General features: G+C 30.0%; 1 protein-coding gene across 2 annotated transcripts in view; it reads left to right on the top strand.

Moving 5' to 3' along the window:
- Positions 1–12,764, top strand: part of lov (BTB/POZ domain-containing jim lovell protein) — a 640,300-nt gene that overhangs the window by 525,345 nt on the left and 102,191 nt on the right. The gene's annotated exons all lie outside the window — the stretch shown is intronic.

Genomic DNA, 12,764 nt, shown 5'->3' with positions numbered 1-12,764 from the left:
TAAGCTATTATATTTTGATTTTAAATATATAGCTGAATTTGTTTTGATAATTTTCTTCGTATCTGTATATTATAACATTATAGATTGTTCCTACTTTCTTGACCTCAAAATTAACCACTATTGAGGTATTATTGGATATAATACATTTAGCTGATTTAATAATTTCATGGCTTCATAACATATATTACAATATGTCAAAACTTTCTCAAATTTGTATCACAAACAATATGTGATAATTTTGGAAATTGTAATTATCCTTTTAATAAGAAATGAAAAAAACAGAATGATACTGAAAAGCAGCATTTTGATTTACCCCTTTTCATGCCATAATACATTATAACTAATTATATTAATTAAATGATTACATTATTAAATATTTATTAAAAGTACATTAAAAGAACAATAATATTTTTTACTTTTCAATAATTTTCAATTCCGTTCATTTTCAAATAGCGAACGAAAATGTTTTAAAAATAATAAAAAAGCAAAATCATAAATAATGCAACTTTCAAGTGGTATCCAGGCAACTCCTTTAGCAAAGCAACTCATTAATTTAGGAGTGTATTTTGTCAACACACAGACAGTACAGTGGACCGAAACAATATTTCAGTAAAAAAATTTAATACTGAACTTTACGATATAATATGTATTAAAATATGATATTATTGAATAATTATATTTATTTATTCATCGAAAGTGTTTATATCATATATCAATAAATAATTTGTTCTAGATAATTATTTTAATAACTTTATGTAGTCTCCAATTGTATTTCTACTTTTTACCAAATAGGAATCACCTGGACTCAACCTAATGTCTCCGAATTTTTGACATTAAGCTTACCGAACTTTGAGTCTTTGCCATGCATTTGTTTTAAAAGTTCTGTTGTTACATAACCATAAAGATTAAATTTCATTAACTTAAAAACTTATTTCATACGTATTTATACTCACATTACACTCCAATAGTATATAATAGGGTCGACTAAATCTTGAAATTTTTGATTCCATTAGAAAAGTTACATGTAACGAATTTATAAAATATGAATAAGCGATTATTACTTATTCACAATTCACAAATAAATAAATTACAGATAAAAACACCAAAACTTTGCCATAGAAATATGGGAGAAACCCGATTTTACTACTTGTAAACAGTATTGAACAATAAAATGCATATAATTAAAAAAATATGTGAAAATATTTTCTAATAATTATCGAACAACCTAATTACAATGAAAATTAAAAGATTTTTGTCACGACATTAGACAATATCCGTCCACTGCCACCGGTAGAGCATAGGTACTGAAAAAGAATAATAAAAGTTAACCCAAGCATAGAAAAACAAAAGAAACTATAATGTACAGCAAAGCGGCTGATTTATTTGAGGTGCTGATTACACGGAGAGTTCCGCATGGCCTAACAAATATAATTTAAAGTAAATTTAAGTTTTCCAATTGCATATATATTTTTGCCCCGTTCAGCTGATCTTGATTAAACGCTGAAACATTGCTACTGCTACATATTTTTCCGATGCAATTTTGCCGAGAATCGAATCTTTTCTTTTCCAATTAAATATGCGGGGGATACTATAGATCCCTTGCACATTTAATAGTCCTATTTCGAAAGCTTTTAATCAAAATTAGGATTACAATTGGATAATTCATATATATATCGTAATTTGGTTATTTAGTTGCAATTTAGGAGGGCCAAACTACTATTGTTGATACTACTAATATAATCGTATGATAAACTATTATTATTGGAGTAAAAAACATAGTTAATTATCATTTTCCGAATTGTCATCGATATATCTACACATTTACTCCAAGAAAAGTCTTTGTTCTTCTTTCCTTATAACAAAATCCCGTAATTTTATTGCTAGCTATGCTAGCTACAACTTTATATTTACAGATGGCTTCTAATATAAATAGCATTGGCTGTGCTTTTTACAGGAGTAGCAAATGTATTTACATTATCTATCTGAGTATGCTTCAATTTTGTTTGCTATATGCCATCTTTTGATAAACTATCCTTCATCATCTTTCCTACTTGGACTTCAAAGCATCCTTGGTATGGATTTTCTCCTAAAGAGGAAACTTCCAGTCAGCCTCTCATACATAGATCATTCTGTTACAGAGATCCCACTTCCACTATTTAAAAACATATTAAGAACACCCTTCGATGGCCCCGGTCAAACTTTACTGACCACAAAATCTTTCAGACTAACCAACCAGAACCTTCAGCCAATTACCACCATTATAGTTAATCGACTCAGACTTGCCACTGTCGATCCACTCATGGTCATATAATGAACATAGATAGTCCCCGCTGTGAGTTTTCTTCACATTCGCGAATATATGTATATGATCTTCTCAATTCAATCATAATCTCAATTAAATCCACCTACAGTTTGACAAACCATCTTAAAAAACCAAGAAACGCTCTTACTGGAGACAATACGCAGAAAGTACTGGGCTTCCTACGTGAAATAAATTATATTCATAAAATTTAATACTTTTAATATTACTTGTTGACTACAGTGTCTATTACTAAATTTGACTTAGTGGTGGCTATATTGACACCAGCACCAAGTCTCATATAATTCTAGCTCTCTCTTAATACTAGCTATTTACCTGTACAGTACACCCTGAGATTCCAGGGCAATAAGTCGATTATGGAACATAGGATGCGAAAGTGGTAACTAAACAATGTAACCAAACAATATTACCCATTTGTTGATTTTTTTTGTTTAATACGTTTAAACCTAGTGTTGTATTTTATAGCTTTTATATTTTATTTGTATTTATACTTGTATTTTAATTTTAGTTGCTTGGTTTTGTTTTTGTTTCCTTTCTGTATTTGAATCAGTCATCTATGTTAATTTTATAATCTTCATAATTTACTTTTACTTATACTATTTATTCTTATAGTAAAGTGATCAAATATATTGTAATTCTTGATACGCATTACTAAAAAACAGTAGTGCTGAAGAGATAAACATTTTAATAAACAGAAAAAATAAATAAATGCCGGTTTGGCTGGAGCAGTAGTAAAGGCAAAGGACGGTCCTCGTGCTGTAGCGATAGCCGCGGGCTCGAATCCTGCTGGGACATTGTTGAAAATTATGTTTGTGATTGCTTCACATTTGTAATTGTTCTTAGGCACGAGTGCAAATTCCGACAAGGAAAATGATACCAGTCACTCAAGTAGACAGGCTGGGTAAAACCGGATGTCTTTAGGGATGTTCTCCAATTTGGTCACTCGGCATTCGCGAGGCTTAATGCCGAGGAACGTGGTTTGGAGCCCACGTTAAACTGTATGCCCAGTCCAGTTAAACTCTAGTTGGTAAAAAGGAGACCAAAATATATATATAAAAAAAGAAATATAGTATAGATATAAATATATAATTCTGGAAAACAATTTAATATTTATTAAATAATATAGAGCTCTATACCTGTTTCTACTAGCTTGATTTCGTTACTGCAGGATAAACATTATGCTAGTCAAGTACAAGGGCTAGGGAAATTGAAAATCTATGATTGTGTAGATCATATCATCATTATCTGCGGTTTATACATGATGTACATGATTTCAATAAGCTTTCAAATTAGTTACATACAGAAAAAAACTGGTCATCCCTTAACTGCTATTAAACCAGAAATGATCACAGTGCAGTGGCAATATAAAAGTGTCTTTATACCTATAGTGACCTAATAATAAATTGCCTTTTCTCTTATAAACAAATTAATATTGTTTCTTTAAAATTGTAAAATATTCTAAAACATATATTTACGATTTAAAAAAAAATATTTTTCCATAAGTGAAAAGAAAATTTACTATGTTTTTAATATTCACCTATAACTTATGATTTCTCTACCAAATAAATTTTAGTATAATTTGCATACAACTATTACTTAATATACCCTATAACTCTAATTCTAACTCAGCAACTGATTACTTCAGGCTTAGCTTAGTTTAGAGACCTTAGAGTACATTTTACTATTGTGGTCAAAAATGACACGAATGATACACGATTTCATAAATAAGAAACTGAAATTGGCCGAGGTTAGAACGGTTGCGGCTGGTCATGAGGTCACGTGGCACCAATAGCGCCGGCTGTGGATTGATATTGATGATGAACTTCCCAAATCAATGTCCTTGAAGTGTCTAGTAAAGCCAAAGAAATTTAATGAAGAGCCAAAAGTTGTATGGTGATAAATCAGGTAAGTAGGGCTGATTGGACAATGATATGAGTTAAATTTTCGATGAAATATTCTCAAATATCTAACGCCCTCAGAAGACGTACCATCTTGATAAAAAATAAGTTGAATCCTAAAACACCCAATCTTCTTGTCTCTTAGAGGGAAATGCCAAAAATATTTGACTTTGCCGAATATAACATATTGTGGCATTATATTTTGTTATATTTTATATTTTATAAATATATAGCGTTAATATTAATTTTCATATTTACATAAACCAAACAAAATAATATATTCACTAATTGTTATACACGCATAAAATTTATTCATTTTTCCACATCATCGTTACATCTCAAATATGCTTTATACCAACAATTTTTTTTATTATTTCTCGTGACAAGACCTCGATAGAGTTCTTTTCAGGCATCAGATTGAATTTATAATGATTTTATTTGCACCCGAGATGGTTTCGATTTCAACATTGGCCAATGCAACATGTGCACAGTCATCAAGATGCAATATAAGCTTGTAAAAAGACGATCGCTTTCGACCGACACCGACCATTTCTCGATTCCATCGCGAAAGAAATCTAATTTGATAGTACCGAACGCTCAAAGTGCCTGCTCATAAAGGCAAATCATTATTAAGCAAGTGCCGCTGGTAATTATCGTATGCGTTTTGTTGGTTTAAGGCTGGTCGTGCTCCATTGGATACCGTCGATATTTTTACAAGAAAATGCATTAAAGCTACTTTGTGAATGAGCATTGTCGTAATGGATGTTTTGTTTTAAAAGCTTCAATGGTCAAGGTTTTTGTCTTGATAGATTTTCATCAGCTTTTTATTGATTTGGAATAGTTATTTGTGATGAATCATTTTCTCTCTATTATTTTCTTTTACTTTCCCTGTTTAATGTATATAATACTTCATAAATTATTTAATATTGTAATATCATTTCGACTATCCAAAGTTAAAAAATGTTAAAGTGATAATACATGTTATGTTGTCTAACTTGGTGTTCTGAAATCAATTATTCTTCATCTATAAACTTGCCTGGCCAGCCACTAAATTAAGCTTAATTCTAAATCAACATCAACATAGCCTAATTTTATAGCAAAACTTTAGCTAAGTTTCTAAAAAGCTCTATAACTTTTTTTTTGATAACATCTTTATTAAATAGGCTTAGTACAATCTTACTGGACTTGGATTAATTCACAAGCAAGGCGAGATAAATATATCAATATGTATTCCTCAATTATAAAATTATAATAACTTAAGCTATAGTTTACACTAAAGGTTATACACTTACGCTTTATATAAGTTCGTATGGTTTGGTTCGCTCCAATCTTCTGATATCCTGCGAGTTATCCAGTAGTTGTATTGCTTCCACATTACTATGATTTAGTAATCTTCTTTCTTATTTTAAGACGAAATTTTAGATAGCGTTGGGTGACTAGTTAAATTAAATTTTTAGTGCAGCCCCATATTTACAACCTATAGGTCCAAATTGGCTTTATTATTGTCTGATAAATCAATCTCTTTGATTTTAGATCAAGTTAAGAGTATCTTCCAACTAACCAATATAGTTGTTGTATTTTGGTTCTAATGTGTTTTGCTTTTGATTTTGATTTTGACGCCAATGGCAAATAATGACATACAGGACTCTTACAAGACTTATGGTGCGAAAAGTCAACTAAAACTCTCAACAAATTTCAGACATATAGAATCTACTGTTTACATGCGATCTGAAAAATCCAAAAGGAGTGAAAATATAATTTCGAACTGCATAACTTCTTTACAGGAAAAAAAGAGTGGTGTACGAAACGTCTTGATAACAACATTCAACGCCTTCTACATTCTATCTTTGAAACCATGGAATGTATAAAATCAACTTCCTGGTTCATCTCAATTCTCAACATCTAACCATTCAATTCTCCACAAATACCGAGAATATTTTCCAGGCTCCTTTCAAAAAGATCTTAGTTCGATGATAAGAAAATGGTTAACTAGGATATCAAGTTTACAGCAGATCAACTTATACAGTTAATCCAAAATTTGTACATACGTGTATTTGTTAATTATTTAATTTATAAAAGCTTCTTTACATCGAACTAAATTATTGTGTTTTCCTCAAAATGGATACAGTTTGAGAGATATAAATTCCGGAAAAAGATCGTCCGAATAGGCAATAAGATTCAAAATTTACCTAATATGAACTAGAAGACCGAGCAAGTTTCCTTTGTAGTCCTCCCGTTTTTTTCAACGAACAGAAGAAGTGCATGGAAGTGCTCTAAACAAACACAACATCAAAGTTATATTCAAATCACAAAGACCTGTATCAAGCACTGCCTAACACCAAAGCTAAAGGAGCCCCTCTACAGATATGTACAAAATAACATGTGCTTATGGGAAAGTATATATAGGAAAAACAGGGAGAAATACACGGATCCACGCGGTTCAGACGAGAGCTTTGGTGGAACACTGGACAGATACCTGCTATAGCATTCAGGTCAATAAAGTTGAGATTTTATTCACTCTGAAACGCTATTTAGTTGTGAGATTTATGAACACCAAAATAATCTCAACAAAAATAGACCAATACCCTCTGACCTGTCATCGTCCCGGATTTTAATTATTCAACAGGACATGATATAATTGCCTGATCATTCAGCTGTAACGGGCACTTGATCAAACAGGAAAAGTCTAAAGTTCCAAATCTAAGAAGAACAAATCATGTTTATCCTGATAAAATATGTCCTGTACAATTTTATGTGATCATTTATTACAAAAAAAAACCTGGTGAAATAAAATGTATAATTTCCAATTCCAAAAATATGCTTCTCACCGTATCATATATTTGTGATAATGTATTTTCAAATATGGACTGTATTTAGTTAATTAAACGGCTATTGTTCCATTCTATATCACTGACGTGAGAGCTTGGTGGAAAACGTCTCAAGACAATAAATTGTCAGACATATTGGCTGAAAACCCAACTCAAATTCTTAAACTCCTTAAGCGCACATATGCAATGAAAAAAGGAAGAAAACTGACTAACAGGAATTAATTGAAAATATACTTTCGATCCGTTTCATTGCTTGTTACGCAAAAAAAACTCTCTATGGCGTATAAATGCAATCTTCTACATATCTTGGCCAAAAACTCAACATTTCCTGAAATAGTCATACATATATAGGAATTGCTGTTTTAAATATGTAACAATTTAAAACTTGTTTCAATTTTTATTAAATAGTAAGTGGTAACAGGAAATGTGTTCTTATATTTTTCGCTTATTTTCGCTGTTTCCAAAATTAAACATCCTCAATAAATTTAACACAGTATTCTTAATATTTTCCTTTCATTTGTTAGCAAACCATAAAAATAGATATATAACACCAGCATAATGTTAACTTGCAATTCAATGCAAATATGAGTAATGGTCACAAAATTCACACAAAGAAATAGGTACGCTAAAAAGCACCGATGCATCAACTTACCTTCAGGTAGGTCCGACTCGAAGGGCTCGTGCCATAAGATTACAGTAAGAGCAGCTCTAGCGGTCACCCTTCGTCAAATAGAAAAGAAACACCATTTTTTACAAAAGGTTTTAAAACCGATTGTCCGTGAAGAATTTCTTACAAACTGTTGGGCTGTCTAGACAGTTTAAGTGTTTTGTCATCAGTTTCAAATACGAAAATTAAAATACTCAACTAGAAACTGTTCAACGCCATATATGGATTTAGAGATAATATCGTATTTGTAGATACATTGATTTATACAAACACAGTGAATAATTGTTAAACAATTGAATTTTTCATCACTTTCATTCAACTTTTTATAATTGTCAATATATTTGCGTCGCTAAGACTATTGTTTACAGAATGTAACACAATTTTCCACGTAAAATTTATGAGTTATTGAAAATTTATCAAAATATATATTATGTAGTTTTACCATGCTGAAACACTGCTATATTTGAAATGTCTTGTTACATCCATTTTATTTTAAAATCATTAAATACCGATACTTATAAGCTCTTTTTACTACTGCACCTGTTAATTAATATGTTAAATAACCTTGTTAAATAATATATAAAACTATACGAATATATTAATATTTTTAGTGTCGATGACGGCAATTAATATATTAATATATTATTTTTCAACATATCGGCGAGAGTATTTCTTAGGTTACTAGGCATTTCTAACTGTCTTAAAGGCATATTTCCTTTATTTTAATTAAACTTAAAGTAATACTTCAAGGGTTATCTATAATAATTAATGTTTGATTAAAATCGACAAAATTAGTTGTATAAATTTTACAGATTTAACATTTGAGCTTAAAATTATATCTAAATTAAAAATATTTTGTGGAATTATCTATTAACCATTTCAAAGATAAATGCAACAAAAGCTTGCAGCTCAGCTAGAAATCCTATTTACAAATGCTTGAACTATATAAAAATATTGGACATAGAGTGAAAAATTTGATCAGGACCCTTTACCGGATAAGGAATAAGCTGCTGCATGACAACAATCGCATTATGTTAAGAAAATCTTCTTGAAACGTGATGCATGTTCTCAATACTATGATGATGACTGCTATACCACCGCAGGACTAATGAAAAAATGGTTTTAACTAATTTTTGCCATAGTTGAAGATAGACTACAACTCTTTTAGATTTAGATAATATTATCATATTTTTCAAACTGCATTCTATGTTCTAAATCCATGCTTTTTGGAGCTGTTCGCTGCATCTTTCACCTAAAATGTCAATTTCGGGCAGTATTCTTATATGAATTCATTCACGTTTCATTCGACAGACACATGCAAAATATTGTAAACTGAGTTTCCGAATTTGCTCGTTAACTGTGTATTGTTTGTTAAATCTTAAATTACTGGCTTCATTTCTAAAATGATCTCAGAGAAAAACGTGTAGAATTTCTCGAAGCATCGCATTTGAAAGGCCTCGAGTTTACAGATATTAGACTGTAAGTGTTAAAACCTTGAAGCCATACTAAAGGATTAACAAGGTATCTTTAGTCTTTCTACCTTTCCAGCATTGGGAGTTATATCCAAAACAGTTCGCGATCTTCTATCGCCTAAATATAAGACAAGGCAGAACATTTTATGGCAAAATTTAATGATATACAGCTGAATTCAATCAATTGCATTTTTTTCCAAGTAACATATTTTAAATCTAAATTTAATTTACTTCCAATCATTTCAACAATAAATAACATTGAAGTTAAAGGAAAAAATCTATCAGGTTATAATTGCGTTAACATTAAAATGTCCATAATCAATCAATATTCATACAATGTCTAAATTATTCTATAAAGCATCATAATTAGTTAGTCGTTTATAACTTTATTATTTACTGTTGATGCTGTAAATTATATTTTACATGCTATTTTTATAGAAATTGGTTCAGCTAAATATGATTTGCAAAATAGTGAAAAAAGAAAGTTAATAGCTAAGTACAGTTAGTAAATTTAAATTTACAATTACTTTTTGACCTATTTCAGATGGATTGGTCCTAACATATGTCCACATATCTCAAATAAATCGGCGAATATTGAATATTCATAATATTGTAGAAGAAGAACTAAAAATTCAAAGTTCTGTTACAAGATGACATAACAGGTTATTGTTCCTTGGGAAAGTATACTACAGCTGAACCATACCATTACAAAGTGACTTTTTTTCTGGGCCAGTGCTAGCCGATACACGCTTAACTGATTTTTGATGCACCTTGCGAAGAAGTGCTGTACCGTTTTTCAAACCAATTCTTCCGGTTTATTGAGCAGGAAAATATCCATTGATTGCATCCTTTTACTACAGCTACGTCCGAACTAGTCCTTACATTATTCAACAAAATATATATATTTCCTGAAACTTAAACACTTTTTCGTTAAGACTTAAATACATAAAAACGATTTTACATCTAATTAAAATCATACGAATTAAAGGAAAGCGAAATGGAATTATATAAAATAAAAATGACGTCGCTATATTTGACATAACACTAAATAATAAATCAGTATAATAATTAAATTAATAGAAATGAATATAACAATTTCGCAAATGAATAACCTTACCGACCGATTGGCCAGTGACCAAATTAGATACCACCCCAGAAGACATTTGGTCTTACCCAGCCGGATTTTCTCCTGTACCTATAGTCATACTGTCTCAACAGTAGGAGGACCGTCCTGTTACCTTAACCACTGCGCCACCAAGCCGGTAAAGTTAAATTTATATAGTGTTACAAAGATTAGGATATAATACTACATACTTTTTTATATAAAATAAAGCCTTGAATTTACAAAAAAAAACGTATCTATATTTTTTTGATTTGTTTTTCTGATTTTGACATAATATAATAACTAGTAATTCATCTAAAACTATTTATGCATATAGTAAATATTCAAAATTAATACAAATATTCTTTTTCACTGTATAAATGGACGAGTTCGGCACCATCCCACCTATTTTGCTATGCGATAATTCGTTGGTTCTAGATCAAGCCGTAATTAAAGAATTATTGGATCAGGAACTCGCCATTAAATTTGATATAGCTCCACGGGCCAGTATGAGTTTAATGCCGACACACCTTCGAAGAATGTAGGAAGAAATGATATGTGCAAAAGATTCCTATAATTTCGCCGCAGAACCGATGCGCTATCTCGAAAATTATAGGAAACGTTTACATGACTTTATTTACATGTTTATGGCGGGAGTATCGCCATAGGTAGGCCTACGACATTGCGGTTTATATAGCTGCGAGTTTGGTTGGAATTGCTGTATTTTGGCGAGGAATTATTATATGAGAGAGATGAATCTTTCGAAATTAGACCATTAAGTCCATCATCTCTCGTATTAAGATGAAATCTGATTAGTTACAGGAAATTCAATTTTATACAAATAACAATTTTTTTACATATTTAATTTTAGTTATAGAATTGGTTATTCAGTAATTCTGGTTTAATGCTAATATCATAAAATTAAGATTTCTATCGCAAAATTTGAGAGTTCTGATGATACGTACGATAGGTACTTAACGTACATAGCATTGTAAATACTTTTACATAGGTCGATATTCATGACATTTAGAGTATACAGAAACAATAATATAATTTATCTTGCAACTTGAATCTGGCGAAAATGATAAACAAATTAAATTGTTAATATTATGTGCTTGCATGTATTTCTATCAGCAATATCCATTGGTGACAATTGCAAAATATTAATATAAATGATATACCAAAATCAATGAAGAATCAGAATTAAACAAGCTACAATAAATTGCTAAATTCAATGGTTTTGACATTTCTCTACATAAAATATGTGTTTTCTATTTACTATTGTAGAGTTATTTGACTTATTACAGACTTGAAGAAATTTGCTACCGAAGTCCATCATACACTATTGAAATTTATGGGAATGCTGCTAGATGTCACATGCTTTTATTTGCTCTAAATGTACAAAACTGTTGGTTATATGAAAAATCTGACCAAAGTTGATGTCATCACTCATGAGATTTGGGAAAACACTCCGTGTGAAGGTGAACCCAGCATTTCTTGCATGTGTGTTCAGTGCTCTATTTCTCTTTTCACGAAGTGTTAGACAAATTGTGAAACATAAACACATAGAAAGAGAGCTTGTGAATGAGTTTTAACACATGCACGACGACTTTTGTATAATAATTTTGACAGTATTTTATAATCATTTTGACTGTATTTTTCGAAGTTAAACTTCGCGTTGCGTTGTGTACACTGGGAAGAGATGGGTTAAAATAAGAAAAATATTACAATCAAGCTTATTTGAAGACATAATTTACAATTAGAAAATGTAATCCGATAAATTGAAGATTAATAATATAAGATAAAAGTTGTTAATAATATTTATTACACCATAAAATTAGAATATTGATATTAGAAGAATAGAAATTGTTAGAATATAAATTAAAAATTATTGTCTAACTATATTTTGACTGTATTTATTTTGTTTTTCACTGTATTTTGCGAAGTTAAACTTCACGTTGCGTACACGAAACACTGGGAAGAGATGGATTAAAATAAGAAAAATATTACAATCAAGCTTAATAATATAAGATAAAAGCTGTTAATAATATTTTTTAGACCATAAAATTAGAAAATTGTTATTAGAAGAATAGAAATTATTAGAATATAAATTAAAAGTTATTATATAACTGTATTTTGACTGTATTAAGTATTTGAAGTTAAACTTCACGTTGCGTACACGAAACACTGGGAAGAGATGGGTTAAAATAAGAAAAATATTAAAATCAAGTTTATTTGAAGACATAACTTACATTTAGAAAATATAATCTGATAAATTAAAGATTAATATTATAAGATAAAAGCTGTTAATAATATTTTTTAAACCATAAAATTAGAATATCGATATTAAAAAGATAGAATATAAATTAAATGTTATCATCTGTATGGAAATTTTTAATATTAAATGCTTCAAATATAATACTTTTTAAAATATAATATAAATATGTAAGAAATATCAGTTTTGTGAAGCAATTTAA

This window comes from Rhynchophorus ferrugineus, unplaced genomic scaffold, assembly GCF_030347505.1.
Source record: "Rhynchophorus ferrugineus isolate W39M unplaced genomic scaffold, kcgeb_rfMv2 rfM1, whole genome shotgun sequence".
Lineage (NCBI taxonomy): Eukaryota > Metazoa > Arthropoda > Insecta > Coleoptera > Curculionidae > Rhynchophorus > Rhynchophorus ferrugineus.
The sequence above is the reverse complement of the archived record's forward strand: the minus strand, read 5'-3'. Positions and strand labels throughout refer to the sequence as shown.